The sequence below is a fragment of the Corvus brachyrhynchos genome, unplaced genomic scaffold (genome assembly GCF_000691975.1).
Source record: "Corvus brachyrhynchos isolate BGI_N302 unplaced genomic scaffold, ASM69197v1 scaffold281, whole genome shotgun sequence".
NCBI classification, from domain to species: Eukaryota; Metazoa; Chordata; class Aves; order Passeriformes; family Corvidae; genus Corvus; species Corvus brachyrhynchos.
The window spans coordinates 1,480,302-1,499,805 of record NW_008236509.1 but is presented as its reverse complement, the minus strand read 5'-3'; positions in this window follow the sequence as shown (position 1 = coordinate 1,499,805).

Below are 19,504 nucleotides of genomic sequence, written 5' to 3'. Positions count from 1 at the left end.
CATGCGGCTGGAGAAATAAACATCTCTGAAACATCTACCAAGAATCAGTCCATATATATTTCTTTCCCATGGGCCTCCTTGTTTGATATGCATGTTACAGAATCCCCACTGTAACAGTTTAGCACTTGTTGCATTGCTATTTAAAATAAAAAGTATTTTGCTTTATCCTATTCCTTCAGTTTAATAAGACAGTGTGAACCATAGCTAAGGCATAAGTATGAAATTGCAATGAAAGCGACGGAGAGAAGACAGCGAGTGCAGTGCAAGGAAAGTGAGAAAACGAAAATTCAGGGGATGTCAAGAAAATCAGTCTGCTCTGACAATTTCTAGAGCTTTGTTTTAAAGAAAGTGACAGCAACGTTGATATGACCAGGAGTTGACACAGCACTGTAGAATATAGTGAATGATGCTGGCAGAAATGGGGACCAAATCTAGAGCCTGAGTGTCTGCAGTGGCAAATCCTCACAAAACCATGCAGGTACTACATGCAACAAGTGAAGAGGCCGATAATTACTGTGCCTGCCTTTCTGTATAATGCTGTGCTTTTTGCACAAGAGTCTTTTCAGCTGAGCTTATGAATTGACAACAGTATTAAAAGTAAGATCATGTTTACCTCATTCACTTGTCACTGGGGAAAGAATGATGCTCCATCCATCACCAGCCCCTTCTGCTGCAGTGGCCGCTGCATTGTAATCCACTTGTTATTGTAAAGACAATCCAGCCTCATTCTTTACTTTGCAAACAATTCCCAGGGAGTCCCACGGGGCCTCTGAGGTGGGTGTAGATTCTGCTGGCAGCTGATTGCTCTGGATGCCTTGCATGCATTTCTACTCAGTCAGTTTTCAAAAGCTGACTCTTCAGTGGGAAAAATAGCACCAGAAGGCCACATTTACAGTGTTACCTGGCCATTAATGACTGAAGAGCAGTAATTTTTTAATGATTTAATATGTGCCATCTGCAAAGGCTGCTGTTGTAATGGCTCATATATATTTTACATCCAGTGTGAACTTGAGAATTATGTCACTAATTAGTACACAAAATAATAAATAAAGTTAATTTGGGTGTGTTTTATATGCGGAAAACAAACGAGTCTGCTACTTCTACTAGGAATATTAATCATAAATCAGATTTTTAGTAGCTTAAAGTCAATTAACTTCTTAAAGCTGTGATGGCTTACATCATCCTAAGCTTTAGTTCAGGCATCTTTTGAAGCTGTACTGCCTACAGTTTCTTCTTGTAATTCATGGCAACTTTTGAATCCTATGTACTTTCTTTTAGGAAGGAAACTTAATTTAATTTATTATGAGAAAATGTACTTTTAACTCCAAAACTTGGTCAGCTAGTCATTTTTAAGTAAGAGGCACTGTATAAACTGATACAAAAATTTTCTTGAGTACAAAACTTAAATCCCTCACTGTTATGACAAGTCCTCTATTCTTTTCAGCTTTTCATTCCTCCATTTCATTTTTATCCTGTTTGTACCAGCATCAGTTATTGGTTTTGGCAGTGTTTCTTAATCTTTGGGCAAGAAAAGTTAAGTGATTTTTCTCCATCTTGGAGTTTTAGCATTCTTGACAGCTCGAGGCCTGTTCTTCCTAAGGAACTTGTCAGTGTTCAATGTTCTGCTCAGAGGCACAACCTCAGGCTTGTCAAGTTGTTTATGGCTTTAAAGCTCTATGCTTTGGGTATCCAGTCTCAGAACAGGCGGGTCAGCCACTGCTGTGCATGATCCAGCTCCACTAAAGCTCTCCTGAGGACTAGGGAAGGTGCTGTATAAAAGGAACAAAGCAAGCCAATCAATTAAAAAAATATATAAAAGGGGAAAACTGAATCCATCACTGTGGGGTTTGGGTTTTTGAAAAGAAAAGGAGGATAAAAAGAGAGAAGCCTCACATATTTGGCAGAAACTCTGACATTAGTAGCATAGAAGCAGTGTCAGGAGTAAAAAATAGACCTTAATGAAAATCCCAGGAGAATTACATTCTGAATAAGTGAACACTTGATCCTGGGTTGCTGCCACAGGCTTCAAGGAAAGCTGGAGGTGCTCAGAGCTATATGGCACAATCCTCCAGTCTTCATAGCGTAGGACAAGTTCCAGTCTCATCTTTCCCTTATTAGAATACCTGCTTACTCATACTGCAGCCCAAATCAGTCATATGAAGTCTTTTGGCTGGAGGTTGCAAGGAAGCTGAAATCCTATATCAGCATGTTTGATAATGAAGGTCTTAAAGTACAGCAAACTAAATCCTGGGAAGTGGAGCCCACCTGCAGGTGAGTGGTGTGGTACAAATGTCTATCTAGATTTCTATAATGCTCCCACCATTTTTAATTAGAGTGGATTTGGATGAAAACTTCTAATCCAAGGATTGAAATGAAATCCGAGTGCAGAATTTGCTCAGTTCCTAAACTTTCTGTTAAACTTAGTTTTCTTTATTCACTAACAGGGCTAATTATGGTTTCCAAATGGAGAGTTGGAGGCCTTCAAGGTAAGCAGAGCTCTGGAAAGGTCACAGCCAGGGCTGGGGTCCTGTCAGGCTGTATAGGCTGTATAGGCAGAAAATTGACTTGAATTCTCTCTAGCATTATTTGGCTCCTGCCTCCCTTCTCCTTTTCAATCAGTACAGTGGAAAGTTTGTTTGAAGGGAGATAATTTTACAAAGTGCTGAGTTCAGTGTTCCAATGCTATTATTTTATCTCTTGTGTTCCTATATTAAAAGAAATGTTTTCAAAGTGATTTGAGCAAGTTACCTGTGTGAGAGCTGCTAACAAATAATAGGATATATGTGTGTAACAGTTACTTCACTTTCAAAGTTTACCCTTAGGAGCAGAAAAGATTTCTCATTGGTAGAAATACTTTCTTTTCTTAAAGAAAATAAGAAAGAGAAGAAAAGAAAGGCTCTTGCATGTGATTTTTCATTGCTGTCTCTCTTCTGCTGGCTTTAATCATGTAAACCTCCCACCAAGGTCAAGGGGAGTTCTGGCTAATTCACGGGAACTGGAAAGCTGATGCAGATTTAGTGACTGTTTCCATAGGACCAAAGGAAACAGTGGAGGCAAGAAGCAAATTTCAAACCCAGGGACCTCCTCAATAATTTCCTCATTTCCCCAGTTCCCCATCACCAATGTTTCTCTCCTTGAGAGAGAAGATCCCCACTGATTTGAAGTGCGAATTCCTTGAGAGATCCTGCCCGTGATTGCAACATCATCCTGTCAAAGAGCTGATCCTGCAACCGTGTGTTCGGGCTGGTGAACGCTCCCATTTCCCAGTGACTTGAAGAATGCTGCAGTGATTTAGGCAGTTGTAGCTCTGAGCTAAGACTTTGCTGATACTCAGCACTCAGCAGGATCTCATTTATTCTGTAGAGTGCAAACCTGCAGAACTGCGGCCAGCCTTTTTAAAGCACTGTGATTCTGAGTCCTCTTTGATTTCCGGGTGGAATCCTCTCTAGGAATACAGCAGCTGGGAGCAGCAGTGGGGCACAGAGCTGTTTGCTGTTCAGCCTTGTCCTTCTGTTCTCAGAACCTCCCTCTGCTGCCCTTACCTGCCTGTGATTAGCACTGTGCTCTGCTCTGGGCCTGTCTCACGATCCAGGAGGAAGGCTGAGGTCAAGTTTGGCTCTGTGAAGAGCAATGTGGCAGAGCCCAGGAGAGTTGTGTGTGTGAAGGAGATGGCCATCCAGGGAATGAACAGTCTGCTGCCTGCTCAGCACAATGTGGCGCTGTCTCTGACATTTTGGTATAATTGCAAGAGAAAAGTGAAGGGTCCACAAAGAGAAAGAAAAAATGGGAGAGAAAGGGATATTGCTAATAACATTACTACTTGGGCATTCAGACTATGGTCTTTTGCTGAGTGTATGCACTGTTGTTTAACTACTTTTGCATGAGTTATTTGACCTTTCCAGCTAGTTTAGCCCAAATATATCTGCAGTGATAAAACGTGGCAATGTAACTCATCAGTCCTTCCTGCTGGAAAGAGAATCCCACAGCTGATTTCCTTATTTCACATTCCATCAGTATCTCTTCTACCACTGTTTTGTGCCGAAGTAATTTTTCTGCACGTCTCTTCCATCATTAGAGTTCCTTCTAATTTGAACATCTGCTCTCACTGGTTGGGCTATGATTTAGGCCCACAGTAATAGGATCTCCTTCCTAACAGGTACTGGGGGAGGATTTCCCCCTTCTTCCCTTCCACTCTGGTTGACCTGGTGCCTTCATCCCACCTCACTCTGCTCTGCAGCGTTTAGCTCTTTCTGCAACTTCCCATTGCAGCTCCTGTTGTCTTACTGATGTTTTTTCACATCAGCTTGGTGTAAGTTAAAAATAGGCAGGTTCTGCTTCATTTCAGGTGTCAGAGCAAGTGAAGAGAATGGTGTCACTCCATGGCTCCCAGATGATATTGACCTCTCACCAAGTCTACTCCAAAGCCCAGTGTGGTCACTGTGAGGCTGGTGGTGGTTGGATCCACAGTCCTCCTGTCACTATGGAATTAACACATCACTTCTGAGGTTTGTGTTTCAAAGTAGATGAAATGCATTTAATTGTACATTACAAACTACCCTGGGATGACTCCAGTGTACCTCACTCCCACTAATTTTCTGGTTGTGTCCAAGCCAGGCCTAGGGTGGGCTCCCAGCACCACGCCAGTGTGGTCTCCCTCCCAGCGCAGGAGGCACCAGCTCTGGTTGCTGCTGTTCTCCAGCCCTTTCTAACACCATCAGCCAGCAGGTACCTCTGACTCTTTGCTCAGAGGGATTTTCACCAATTTGGTGAAATGCATTCCTTGCAGATGTGTGTGGGAACTGCTCTCCCAGGAGATGTGGGAGTGGTGCCCCACAAAGCTTTAACTTGGTCACTGTCCTTTCGATACGTGATGGTCAGATCACTGCACCTCTGCTCTCAGATTCCGGACAGAGTTTTGTGTCTCCTGCCTGCAGCCCCTTGCCTGGCTCTGGCAGAGGCACGAACTCTGTACACATGTAACTCCTCGTGGTCACCGCTGAGATCCTCGGGGGTCCGCAGCAGTAGATTAGATTTTGGGAGGAAATTCTTCCCAGTGAGGGTGGTGAGGCACTGGCAAAGGTTTCCCAGAGAAGCTGTAGGTGCAGCATCCCTGAAAGTGCTCAAGGCCCAGCCGGATGGGGCTCTGAGCAGCCTGGTCTAGTGGAAGCTGTCCCTGCCCGTGGCTGGATGTGGATGATGTCCCTTCCGACCCAGACTATTCGGTGACGCAGGTGCTGCGTGCCCTCGCGGGTGCCAGCACTGCTGTAAGCTGGGATGCCCTGGTTAAGCTGTCAGTGCCCGCCAGTCGCGACAGGAGCGTCGCGACCCCGCAGCCGGAGCGGCCCGGGCGGCGCGGTCTCTGTCGGCCCCTGCCGGGCACTGCGGGCGCCCCTTGTCGGATACAACCCGGGCAGCGTCCCCAAAAACAGAGAGCTCCGTGTCGGATACAACCCGGGCAGCGTCCTCAGAAGCGGAGAGCTCCGTGTCGGATACAAACCGGGCAGCGTCCTCAGAAGCGGAGAGCTCCGTGTCAGAGCGCCCGGCAGGAAAACCTCCTGCGCATCCATACCCTGTGATGTACTAACACGTGTTGGTCTGTATCAGTCTGAGCCTGTACAGCACTCTCAGGTTGGACAAAAGCAACAGGATACAGTTTCCTGGTGCAACAGGAACAGACTTTCCTAGCAGATTTCCCAAACTTCAGAATGCTGGTTTCTTGATTTCGTTTTCAAGGTTGAGAAAGGCAGAGAATCAGCCAATAGCCAAGGGAAGAGGTGACTTGACATGAAAGGCTCCTGCTTGTGCTGGGAGAGTTCCAAACCTAGTCTCATCACAGGACCCCAAAAGGGTTCATGTTGGCTTGGAGGCTCTCTGCTATGGTAGAGTTTTCCTCTGTAACCCAGGCTGTAGAAAGCTATGGAAGTTGAAAGCTGTGTTTTGTCTTCAGTGTTATCTTCACAGTACAGAAAAGAAACCTTGAGCACAAACCACGTCATCTTCTGGCATCAGGTAACAGCTGTCAGCTACCACAAGAGTTAACTAAAAGAGCACAGTCTGCACATTTTGATCCAAACTCTTACCTCTTCACCAAAGAAGTATATTTTGAGACCTTGCAAAGATGGGTAACTGGCTGCATGTGACAAGCAAAGGTCAAGACAGTCATTAGGGCACAGGAGCCCAGCTCTGCCAGATCCCAGAACCAGGATCCTCCCACACCCAGCAAATCAGCTGCAGGTTCCCACAGCTCCATCAGACACGCACTGGTAGCAGAGAGATTTGCATGAATTTTAGTGGTAATGAAATGAAATTACATGTAATGTATAAAAAGCAAAAGTAATTAAGTGTGGCAAATTGAATAAATTCTCTCTCTTGCAAGAGAGAATTTATTCGTGGAAGTAGAGAAGTGAGGTAAATCCATTACTCGTTCCGTTTTCCTTGTGTTTTGCTATGAGGATGATCAGTTTAGCTGCAGACTGCTTTGACAGTAAGCTGATTCTTACTTAAAAATGTGCCGCCTGTAAATCAAAGTAGGGTCTTGAAATTTGTGAATTACATATTTAAAATTAAAGATTTGGTCAAATATTTTGACGGGAAGCCAATTTTTGTGATTTTCTGTTCAGCATCTGCAGCTGTTTTCTCTGTTGAAAGTGAACTCTGTGCTTCTTAGAGCTCTTGATGGTTAAAGGAAGTGATTTTACTCTCCTAATCAGATCTCCTACTCCTTCTTCTTAGCCTCTCTGACCTCTAGCATAGGGACAATAATTTTTATGTAGCACCAAGAGTGGTGTCCCTAGGGAGTCCTATACAGTAAGACTTAAAAGAATTTGGAAGATTTCTCCCTCGTACAGTATCTCTGTGTAAAACCTGGGTATAGAAAAGCAATGATAGGACGTTTCTTGGAGGTCTTTAGTGGAGAGGAATTACAAAAATCTTTATTTTGTTAAGAACACGTGAGGTTTCCAACCATTTCTTACTCCTTCTTCAAACCAAACACAACTTTCTAAGTGACCCTGCTTAGGGTCTTAACTCAGAAAATGTCAGGAATTGATATCTGCAAAGATGTATTAAGTGGCTTTCTGTCTGCAGTTAGAGATTTATACCCTGGTACCTCTCCCAAATAGTGGAATATTTCTCTCACATTCATTATCTGTGGTGTAGATAATTTCCTTTGTGCACACAGACTTTCATCTGCCTCCAAATCCATCTTATTTTGTGACAGTGTATAACACTTGACAGTGGACTTGCTGTCACATAAAATTAACCTCTCCTGTCCCATATGTTGCTGTGGAGAAACACAGAACGGAGCAAATTTTGTGGTAACTATTTAGATGTAGTACTCCACGTGGCCAGGGAGTGCTCCTTCCTTTAACTGGCCCTTTCCCTGCTTTGTACTTCTATTAGTTTTATTTAGATTTTCTAACTGAGACAGGCGTTAGCAGTCCCTGCTGTGCTGCATTAGACTCTCACCTCCTCTAACACTTCCCTGCTGATCATTATCCTTTGTTTATAGAGCTTCTGCCAATTTTCCATCCTCTGACTGCTTGTGTCTGAGGCAGTTTGAACCGAGTACAACAGGGAGCTGCTGCAGGAAGTGCCTTAATAAAAACCCCAGATCACAAGCCTGTCGTATTCTCTGCGCCCACTAATTCTGCAGTCCAACAGAACTGAAGTTTGTGCAACGATATTCCTCCACAAGTGCACACTGTTTATTGCTCAGGGCAGTCTCTTGTGGAGCATTTGTAAATTTTGGCTCTGGGTATTGTTGATGTTTTACAGGTGTCTGAAGTGACTGTGGGGACTGCTGGTGCTGTCCTGGCTTTGTTCTTCTGTGCCTCATGCTGCAGTGAAGGTAATTTCTGTGGTGAGATTCCAATGAGATTTACAGGGATGTTCTTCCAAGCTGATGGAGTTTTTAGGAACCGACATTAGTGTGAGGTCAGAATTTAATCCCCTGCTGCACAAGTGTTTATTTCCTGTGAATTTTACAGTACCTTTGACCTGAAACAGCTTTGGACATGAGGTAGTTCCCTACAGCCTCCTCAGCAGTTTTTATTCACTGCTTTTGTTGGTTACTCTGTTGGGTGGTTTTTCATCACTATCTCACAAGTGGTCAGACACAAGCAAAACAAGCTTAATAGTCAGACACACAGACAACAAAAATCCCTGCTGTTATTCCATGATCTGCCCCACTTGGAGAGCTTCATGTATTTAACAGTATTTAGGCTCATTTACTGCTTTTCATCTCAAAGCACTTTTTTTAAACATTTATTAATTCCCATTACTGGTAAGCAATCTAACCTTTTTCTATTTCCAACCCCTTCTTCTCTCCACCCACCAAGACATGGGGATTGGTTTCTAGACACCTCACTAGAATTGGAGCTGCAGTGACTAAGCAGTCAAAATATTTGCATGACAGGTTTACCAATCTGCTCTGCCAAAAAAACTACCCACCCTTTTCTTGGTATTCAAAGCACAAAGGTTACAAAACTGAGTGTAAGTTGCATTGATTTGGTGTCACCAGAGAAAAGTCTAATAAGCACAGTCTCTTTTTAATGACAAAGAAACAATCGATTTCAGCGTGAGTTTTGGAAGTCACATCTGCAGTTAAGAATGTGCATATTTCAAAATCATAGAATTACAGAATGGTTTGGGTTGGAAAGGACCTTAAAAATCATCTGGTTCCAACCCCCCTACCATGGGCAGGGACATCTTCCACTAGACCAGGTTGCTTGAAGCTCCATCCAACCTGACCTTGAGCACTTCCAGGGATTGGGCATCCAGAGCTTCTCTGGGCAACCTGTGCCAGCACCTCAGCACCCTCACAGCAAATAATTTCTTCCCAATATCTAATCCAAACCTACTTTCTTTCAGTTTGAACCCGTTACTCCTTGTCCCATCACTACAGTTCCTGATGAGCAGTTCTCTGGCTTTTATGTAGATGCCCTTCAGATACTGGAAGGTTGCTAGGAGGTCTCCACACAACCTTCTCTTCTGAACAGCCCCAAATCTCCCAGCCTGCCAAAATGTTGAAAAATATATCAGTCAAGTATGTTTGTTTTGGGAAGACTTTGTTACTTTGAATATATTCCACGTCCTTATCAAATACAGCTGTGTGAAATACACAGGTGAGCCATCACTTCAGTTCCCTGCACTAGGATTACAAAGGCAGAGCTTCCCCTGTGGAAGCAGCCACATCTTTGGTTTCAGGTCTGGTAACAGTGAGTGGCTTTCTGAGGAGGAGAACTGACTGAGGGTGTGGCCTCCAGGTACCAGCTGGGCATCTTTGTTCTCACTATATGTTTGATGACAGGCTCCCATTAAATACAGACACCCCACTAGGTGAGAATAGAGCACCCAGAACACAGCAGGGTCCTAGCAGCTGAATAGTGCATGGATGTGTGTGTGTGCTTTTGTTATGCACGTTGTAATTGATCAAACTGAGTAAATTATACTACAGAAAGTAGAAGCAGATTAATCATTATTTTACATTAAAAATAATCCTAATGCAGTGAAATGTTAACTTGAGAACCAAATTCTGCCTTCATAGAGGCAACCATAATTCCCATGGGAGTGAATGGCAGGTTGTACCTTAAGGCAGATGTAATTTCGTTGTGGCTGATACTGCTGCACATTCATGTAAATCCCCTTTTCTGTTTTGTTTGTTGGGGTTTTCTTAAGTAGAAATTTGGCATTGCTAAGTTGAACCTGTGTAAAAATAACATCCCCTTTCTTAAAAAAATCTCAGAAAGTTAAATTTTTCATAAAAGGCTTAATTATCATAAAGGAAAGGATATTTCCTATGTGTTTGTTGTGACATTGTACCTCATCAGAGCTGGAGTCAGGGGTTCCTGTTTCCTGCTCGCTCTATCAGCTGACATCCACAGCAGGGTGTCATAGCTGGGGCTGCCTGTGAAGCAGCTGTTCCTGGGCACCTGGAGAGTGCAGGTTAGGGAGCAGTGTGGGACCACCACTGCTAGGAGATTTAAATAGATCATCAGAGCCCAGTATCTTTTTTTTGAACTACAGCGTCTCTATTAGAAAATGCAACTGGTTTTTAATCTAACATTTGTAACAAGGTAAAATCGTAAATGCTTGTATGCTTTTCCAAAGGTTTATACTTTCTTAAGAAGACTGTAACATATTTCTAATGTGGAAGAAATATGTAACAGCCTGTATTTAGCTAATTACCCATCACACCCCAAGTGATTTTCAATTTCACTTCTTCTTGGGGTGAAATCTACTGTCTATAATACTTGGACTCAAGTAAAACTCCTGGGTGGTACAATCGTGTTCCAACACCTAATATTAAGTTAGATTTGATTATGAGTCAGTTTTTTCTCTGTAATACCTCAGGCATGCAGGCTGTAAAGGTTTTGGAAGCTCTGGGTACAATGCCTCTGCAGTCCCAGGCAGGCAAATGGCTCATGAGCAGGCCACCTGTGCAGAGCTGTGCAGAAGAGCCAAAACCCCGAGAGAGATGCACCTGAGCAGTCTGCTTGTGCCTTATCCCTGCAGGTGTGAGTTTGCAGAGGTCACTCAGCCAGGTGCCTGGCAAACGAGGATAGTGAGCATCCAGATAAGCAGGCAATTGCTGTGAAAAAGAAAGAAGAATACGTCCTGTTTGACATTTCAGGTCACACTTAGGATTTCACTTAAGAGTAAGAGAATGCAATGCCATGTGAGATGTCTGACAGTCCACACAGTCATTTTAAACTGAGGGCTCAGAGTGCAGGAGTGTGCATGTCGTGCTCACTGCTTCATGCTACTGACTATCACTACCACCTCAGAAAAAACCAGCACTGCCCCACAGTCATTAAGCAAGGACTCCTTCTGACATGGTTTTTCCCATTAAATCCCAGAACAGAGCAATGACTGGCTCTAGAGTCTTCCAACAACCACACTTGATTAGCAGGAATTATTTCCCTTCTGGAAACAGAGACACTGAGGTAGATAAGCAGGCTTCAGCATGTCTGAGGATGCTGCCCACTGAAAACCTGCAGCATCTCAGGGTTAGGAGCCAGGAATGTCCTTTGAACCCTTCTCCGTGTGCTCACCCAGACAATTTGCAGAAGGGACAGGGTGTTTTAGCAAGAGGCCCAAACCTGAGGATTCAATTGCACCTCAGCAGACACATGGAATGAATAGGCTGAAGTGTGTTGCTGGCAGGTCTGAGTGGGCAGTGGTGGGAGCAGCCTCAGAGCCACATGGGACTGAACACAGCATTCTGCAGGGCTTCCATGGTATTTTATATTTCTGTTCCCAGCTTGATTGATTCCTGTGTGCATAAACAGTGGGAGGACAGACAGACCTCAGGCATTCGGAGAGTTCAGTACAGTAAATTTTTCATTTTTGGTTTTTTTTTTTTTTGATTTTTGAACATTAGGCATATCTGCATGTGGGTGTTGGGAGCTTTTCATGGCTTCCTGACTCCATTGATGTCTGCTGTGTTGGTACATTTTGGTCAGCTGAGAGAACTTCCCATCTTTCAGCACAGAGAAAAAGGTGGAAAACTTCTCTCCAGAAAACATTAAAACACCATCTTTGATGGTGCCTTCATCAAGGCATGAAGTAACCTCTGGGCTCAGTCCAGCCCCCCTCCCTGTCCTCCCCTGTATGGTTCAGGGCTCTTCGCAGCCTCAGCTGTATCAGAAAAGTTGCTGGAGGTGGGACAGAGGAACTCTCAGTTCCAGCACTTCGACTGAAGAGCCTCCAAAGAGTTTTCAGAGGATGACAGCGAATAGGCCAAACTTGGAACCCAAATGCAGACATTTACCACACGGCTCCTGCTGAGCACAGACTCTGGAATTTGGCATTGCTGCCTTGGGCTCTCCAGGATTTCAACAGATGTAGTGCATTGATTTAATGTTTAAAAGAGAACCCTGCTGTGGCTTCCAGAGCTTGTTTCATCGCTTTAGAAATCAAGCAGTAACATACAAACAATACAAGCAATTTTGTGTTATAAACAACATCCAACGTTTAGGGAATTGGGATTAAAATAAAATGTCTCCAACACTTTTGGCATTCCCCTGTCCTCCATCTGGAGATTGTTTTCTTTTTTCCAGACTCTTCCCACTTTCGTCTATTTCTGAATTTTCGGTATTTTCCTTGCAGCTTGGAAATTCCTCCAATTTGCTCTTTTTTAAGCCACATGACAACCTTGATAGGGCTTGTTGTCTGCCCCATGTAATTCAGAGCTAATAAAAACTCTAACTTCTCACCTCTGAGAGAACAGTGTTTGTGCAATGTGCACTCCACAGCGCTCCCTGCATTGTACAATGTTCATATGCCATAAGGCAGCCCACAAAAATACCAAGCCTGGGTTGACATTCATGCTTTTGTTTATACATTTTGGGACCTGATGCTTATCCTAGGCTCCCACTTAGTATGTGGGATGGGGACAAGGTCATCGTGCTCCTGAAAACACTTCCAGAAACACAAAGGTGCAGAGATTTACTAAATCTTCTACTGTTTGGTTTCAATGAATTGCTTTTCAGAAGAATTCAGAGGAAATTGAGGAAATAAATTGAGATTCCTTTACCTCTACTGCTGTGTTTTTGACATGATTACACCTCCAAAGAAAAATTGTAGAGCTAGAAAAGACAAAGGCAGATAGAGTAGTAAAAGATATGCCCCCCATTCTGTGTTGACCATTACATGAAGTTTTCACCTTAGGAAAAAACCAACTGAATGCGGATGAGATCAAATAGTATAAAAAGCATGAATGGAGTAGAGAATGTGATTCGAAAAGCATCATTTACCATCTCTCCTATTTCAAGACATACATGGTTAACCTGAAAGAAATTAAGACACACTTCTTCACACAGTGTAGGTACACTTGTGAGCCCCCCTGCCACAGGGCGTTGTCAATGCCAAAAGTTTACCTGGATGCAGACCAGACCCACTCACAGAAGTAAGCTCCACCAAAAGCTATTAAACACACTTGTTACCATCTCTGCTTCTGGGATTTTTACCCTGTGTATCTTAAAACAGAAAGAGTTTGTCAGGGAAAAAGCATATAAACTTCTGTTTTCCTACTCTTCCATCTGCCATTCAGCTCTGCTGAGCGGGATACAGGGCTATACCCTGCTGTAAAGTCCAGCAATTCTTATGTTTCTAGTCTACAACTTCACTTCCTCCAACTCAGCTTCTTTTCTCTTTGTCTTATGCTGTTTCTATCACTCTCCTCAGTTTTTCCATCTAACAGGACATGTTCTTTGCCACCCTACCTACCTCTGCTACTTTCTACTTCCTTTAGGTCCTCTTGAGGCATTCATCTTTTGGCCTCCAGAGAATCTTTACTGTGAGACCTAGAAAAGACCTAGAAAAAGTTTTATCAGCTTGACACCCATCTACATTTTCCAGTTACCAATGATCTGGGGGTTAAGAATGAAGCACCTCAAAGAGCAGTCGAGGCATTCCCTCCCTGTCAAAGTAGGTTTGTTGAAGCAGTTTCCAACCACTTACCAAGTGCCATTGCTATAATGGTAATATGCAAGGATGTTGTTGTCGTCACTGTTTCACTTGTTCAAGTGCTTGTTACATTTTATGCCTTTGGCTGAGCGGTGATTTTTAAGAAGCGAGGTGTTGTGACTGCAATATTGGGCACAGCAGGGATCATGAAAAATGCCAGATGGAACAAAATTATTCCGATTTTTGATCCACAAAGAGCCTAACTGTCAGTCATGCTGGGCACCCAGCAGCTCCCATTGAAACCAGTGGCCCCAGGCCAATCCTGCAAGAACTGCTTAGTTCAGTTCACTGGATTGGCATTGCTGTGGAACCTGCCTCACACCACAGCTGAGCTTTAAGAATACAGAAAGAGATGATAGTGTCAATAAAATCAGGACATGCAAAGAAGCCCTGGGGAAAGACAAGAGATTGATGCCCCACTGTTCCCTCCTTTTTCTTTTGAAGCTTTTTTTGCATTTTTCATTCAAGTGCTGAGTGTCTTTTCTGTTAACCACAGCTCCACTCTGTCAGCTCTATTTTGATTTAGTAGGTCCTGGCAGGAAACTGATTTGGAAACATAAATTTGCATCTCAGGTCTCAGTCTGAAGTCATACTTGCTGAATCTTTTCTCTATTTTGTAGCACAGTCTAATGGGGAAAAATCCTCGTGATCATTCTTACTTGTGGTACGCTGAAGGGCATGGCTACAACCAGTGGAACAGTTCCTAAAAATTCACTTAGGATTCACTCATGAGGTTTATTCAGGGGATTGTTTAGACTTCTGGTTTGGCTTAGAGTGTTTTTCAGCCAGCAGTCCATTTTATTCTGACGCACATCAAAATTCAAGTCAAAACACACCTGAAATTAAAATAGCAAACTTCAAACTCAAAAGTGAAAATATTTGGATGTTTGTGTCCATGTCTGGGTTTAGCCCACTCTTGGGAACAGCAGAGCTGTCATGCACATTTGAAGCCCAAACCTAATGATTTTATTTGAATCTCTCTCTGAATTAAGACAGTAAACCAGTTATTGATATGTTTAGAAGAGTGAGTGTACATTTTCTGTCAAAGCTGGTCCACGGCTCTCTCTGCATGAAAATTAATTGTTTGCAGAACAGGAGGATCCCTTCAAAAGATCCACAAGCAACAGAGGATACATAAACTTCAAAGAATGAGGCTGGGATAATGAAGAAGAAGGAAACAATGAAAATAGCAAGAAACCTGAAAATTTTGGTCACTGCAGCTTCTGGATGTAATTCTATTTCACAGATGCACTCCGAAGTATTGGCAGGTTCAGATCCCTGTTAACAGAAGTGTAATCCCATGCTCACTTGTGAGCAGGGAAGGACATAAATCTACAACTCAGTGAAGAGAATGCTGTCTTTAAGTACAAACTGGTTTGAATTCTGCCATCTACATGGTAAGATCCTTACCTGAGATCATTCCATGGAACTCCTGCAAAAGTGTTGAAGTGGTAGATTACTTTTTCACAATGTTAGAATTTAAATTGCTTGCAAACACAGATGTTTAAGCTTCTGCCTTTCAGTCTGGACCACAGTGCACTCAGGTTTGTGATGCAGAAGTCTCCTATTTTGTGTTGCTTGGTGGAGCTGTCTGGAGGGTCACAGAGGTGCTGCCAGCCCAGGTGTGTGTTCTGTGCATGCTGGAGACGAGGCCACCGTGGCGGGAGGAGGCTGCCACCAAAGGCGGCAGATGGGATTGTCCCCGGAGCAAAGCAGGCACTGAAGCCAGGTGGCAGAGAATTCCCAGCTGGCCACCTGTAGCTAGGGATGGCCAGGCTGGAGGAGCCGAACTTGCTGCTTTATTCCAACATTTCTGGAGGCTCACATGCAGCTCCACAAGAGAAAAAAGGGAAAACAAGTGGGAATTAGCATGATAGCAAGTTTATGTTTTGCCAGGCTGTTTGCTTTATTTTTCAATGTCATAGAACATCATGAACAATTTCTCTGGATGGTCAGGCCTCCTTCCTGACCTGTCCAACCGTCCTTTGGGGGTGGACTGTAGGAGAATGGGGTCTTCTAGCAAGTAGTTGCAACATAGGAAGCCTACCCTGGAATCTTCTAGCTGTCCATTTGCAGTTTTCAGCTGCCAAGCTCGGACAGGCTGCTTTGCGTTTGCTGATGCCAATTTGCACCTTGGTGTCAAAACTCAGCTGGTTCTTTAGCCCTCCTCCAGCCTTGCTCTGTACCTGGAAAAGGTGTTCTGTGCAAGCTGCTCTTGTCACAATGTCGTTAATGAGCTTTTACTCCAGTGGGAGGCGCTGAAAAGGCCTGGCTTTTTTCACCTGGCTTTAAAAGGGTGTCTACAGAAGAAAGAAACACAGATGACAGGTGTGATGGCTTAAGCCAATTTACAACACTGATAGTTGGCAGCAGATAAAGAGGTGATGTGTTCAGAACTAGGCTTTGTATTATGCCAGTCTGGATTTTATTTTTCTACAGCAAACAAGCAATTTATGCTACCAGGCAAGTTATTTTTCCTTCTGTGGGGACGTGATGCAGCCTTTTCACTCCGTGGGCAGTGTTCTGAACACTCAGAATCATTACTCAGGTTTTCTTCTGAGCCTTAGCTAGCTAAAGTTTTCAATATCTAATAACTATCCATCCTTCCAGCTGCCGTGAGTCGCTGTTGAAATAACCAGACACAAGTCCTGAAGAGAGTAAACAAAGCTCTTTATTGCATGAATAGATGAGCCCTGAATTCTTCACGCAGCCAAGTAAAGGGGCCATCTCCTTTTAAGTGCAGTAGCTGTCCTGCTTGCACTGACACACTGTATTCTGACTGTTGCACTGGGCTGATGGTTTTTCGGGCTCTCAACACTGAGAGCTTGGAAGAGGCACTCACCAATGAACTGGCTGCTGCCCAGCAAAGAAAGGGGGTTATTTGTGTCTGCCTGCATGGGGTTATTTGTCTCCATAAATGTGCACTCTATTCAGTGCTGACAATTCCCACAATTTTATGATACGGCTCAATATTTAGCACTGGCCAAAGAGCCAGGCCTGGGACATTGTGTGGGGTGTGTAGAGGTCGTATGGTTATAAATGTAAAATGGGATGGTTTCCATTCTGGAGTGCAGTGGATTGGAAGCACCAAAAGGTAACAGCAAAGTTTTCCTTGGAATTGCTCTTTTGAAAAATTCTACCACATGTTTTTTGGGGTGCGTGAGACGGTTTCTGGCGGGCTGAAGTTGACAATACTTCACTCATCTGTTTTCAGTGAAACTGTGGTAAAGGCAGAGCCTGCCTTGGCAGTGCCGGCAGCTCTGAGCTCTGCTGTGAGCTGATGCAGCACAGATTTAGCAGCACAGTGTTCCTCCGTGGTGCTCTGGGCTCGCTGGCTTGGCAAATGGCTTGCACTGGCCCCATCCCACGGCAGCTGCAGCTCCTGCTCAGCACAAACGAGGCTACTGGATGTGATGGCTTTGGGGCCAGAAAGGGCACAGGGACCTGTGCCCAGCCTGCTGACCTGGTGGCCAAAGCACTGCCACACACGGAGGGAGTTCGGCAGCTCCTCTCCTCACCGTGCAATTCGTGCCAGGTGAACGAGGACTGAGCCGGGGGGCCAGCGGGTACGGGCTGTTGTGTGATAAAGACAGCGAGCACTCCAAAACAGGTGTGTCGGCCACGCAGGGAGGGATCACTCTCGCGAGCTGAGATGGAGGAGCTATTAACCTGCCAGCTCATTCACAGCTTTAGGCCCTATAGCATCCCCAGCGACAATCTAATCTTATTTCCTGTATAATATAAACTGTGGCATTTCCCCGGTTCAACTCCTGCCTCGTGCTCACCCTTGATGCCAGCGAGAACGCGCCTGTTAGAGATGTGCCTGCTGGCAATTCCCACCCTTCCAGCGGTGGCAGCTCCCCCGAGGCCTCGGCGGCGGTGGGGCGGGCTGGGGGGGGGTCGGGCGCGCTCCGCTGTCCTGGCCCCGCGCTGGAGAAGCGCCCAGCGAGAAGGGTTCCAACAAATGGGAAGCGCCGCAGAGGGCTCGCACGGTCCGTTTGTCAGAGCCAGGTTCTGCTCTGCGTTTTCCCGGGAAACTCCGAAATTGCCGCTTTGTTTGCCACCTGGTCAGGACATTTTGATGTAATATTTTTGCCAGTGACGTAATTTTAACTGGAAAGTCGGTCTGCTTTTTCACTGGAGTAGTTTATCCATCATCCCTGTGATACTGTAAAGCATAAGGCAAACCAATAGCGTGATGAGGATGGGGAGCACGGATTCCCATGCTTAGCCCATTCATTCCCAGGAGGTTTTCCGGCTGTGAGTAGCAGTTAAACAAATGTCTGAAAACACATGACACGTTCGGGGTGCTGATGGTCGGGCTGCAGAGGGAGCCAGTCTCAAGGTGAAGCTCTTCCTCCGTACACCCTTTCCCTGTCAGGTTGTTCTCAATGTCACAGAGACAGGGCTAGCGAAAATCCAGCTTTCCCCGAATATATCTTGTCTTGTTCCCCACACGACTGTTTTCCAGGCCAAGTTTGAGGCTGCTTCTCCGGGATTTTGCTACAAAGGAGTGGGTGAGGCAGCAGTTTTGAGCGATGAGGCAGTCAGCCAGGGGTACTGGCTGAGCACTGCAAATGTGAGCACCAGCACACAGTGCAGGTCCAGAGGGCCTGGAGCAGCCTTGGCTGTGCTGGACAGTTGCTGCACAGATGGCTGGAGCTTGCCCAGCAAATATGATGCAGCCAGAGCTACTCAGACCTACCACATGTGCTCGAACTTCTGTGTGGAAATACAGCAACTCGGAGACCCACCAAGGGCCAGAGTGACAAATTAGTTTGGGGATCACAGAGTCAGCACAGTTCAGCCCTCTGGTGATCTCTGGGCAGCCTCATGATTTCCCTTGCCTCTCACTTCTACAACATGGTGGTAGCAACTTGCTTTGTGTCCCTTGACTTACAGTCTGGCTACTCCATGGCCCCAGTTCAGAGCAATGTGTTTGCTTCACTAGCTCTTAAAAAGCAAAAGGAGCAGAAAGCAAAGAAAACTGCTCTCAGCTGGGCAGCTCTCAAGCTGCTCTCTTAGGGGAGGTGGTGGTGGCTGCCAGCTCCCTGTCCCAGTCTGGCTCTACCTCTTGGGCTCTGCTCAACCAGAAATCTGCAGAGGGCAGAATCTGTATCAGTTCCCATCCCATGGCAGGAGGTGGCACTTTGTTTTCCTCTGGCTTTGGTTGCTTGGCCCCTGACTGTGTGTCTGTATGCAAAGTGTTTTAAATTTATGTGGACTTGGATTGCTCCTCACCATGGAAACACATAAAATGACAAGTGAGCAAAGGCTGATAGCACCAGCATTAGGGAATAAGATGCAAAGATTTTGACCCTTGTGTCCTCAGCTTGGTGGATGCTGTTCCTGTTTGATGAGGCTCCCGTGGCCCACGTGAAAGGAATCAGTGTCATAAGGTTGTGCTCTGCTCCACAGCCAGCAGGCCTCTGCAAAACAGTGCCCTGGGAGGAGTATCATGTCTTTATTTCTGAGGCATGTTGGGTTGAAGGGTTTTTGTGGTCACACAGGTGGTCAGTGGTAGAGATAAGAGCAGATCTCTGTATCTCAGCTCCAGCCTGGTGCTGTAGTTCCCAGTGCGTGCTTGTCTCATGGCTCGGCAGAGAGTGGGACCCATGCTGGGATTTCAAAACCTTCCCTCATGTTTTTCCTGCATGAGCAAGCTGACAGAACCTCTTTTCCATTTTGTCTCAGTCCCACGGCCAGGAAATCATCATCAACCTCAATTTAAACTTTTGCTTAACAGAGTTGAAAAAATAATATACACATCACTATTCATCACTGTCTAGTTTTCTGTTCATATCATCAATAGAGAGAAACTACTGAAAACAAATGTTTTAATGAAAACGGAAACAGTTTTATAAATAGTTTGTTTCAGGCTGTGGCATTATATAGAAAGCTGAAAGCAGAGGAGTAGGAACAGGAGTCCACGAAACCCATTTCTCAGCGTGCCCCGGGTCGGGCTCGTGGGCAGAGCTTCAGGAGCACAGAATCTGCTCGGCACAGCCAGCAGCACCGGCGGCACCAGGAATGC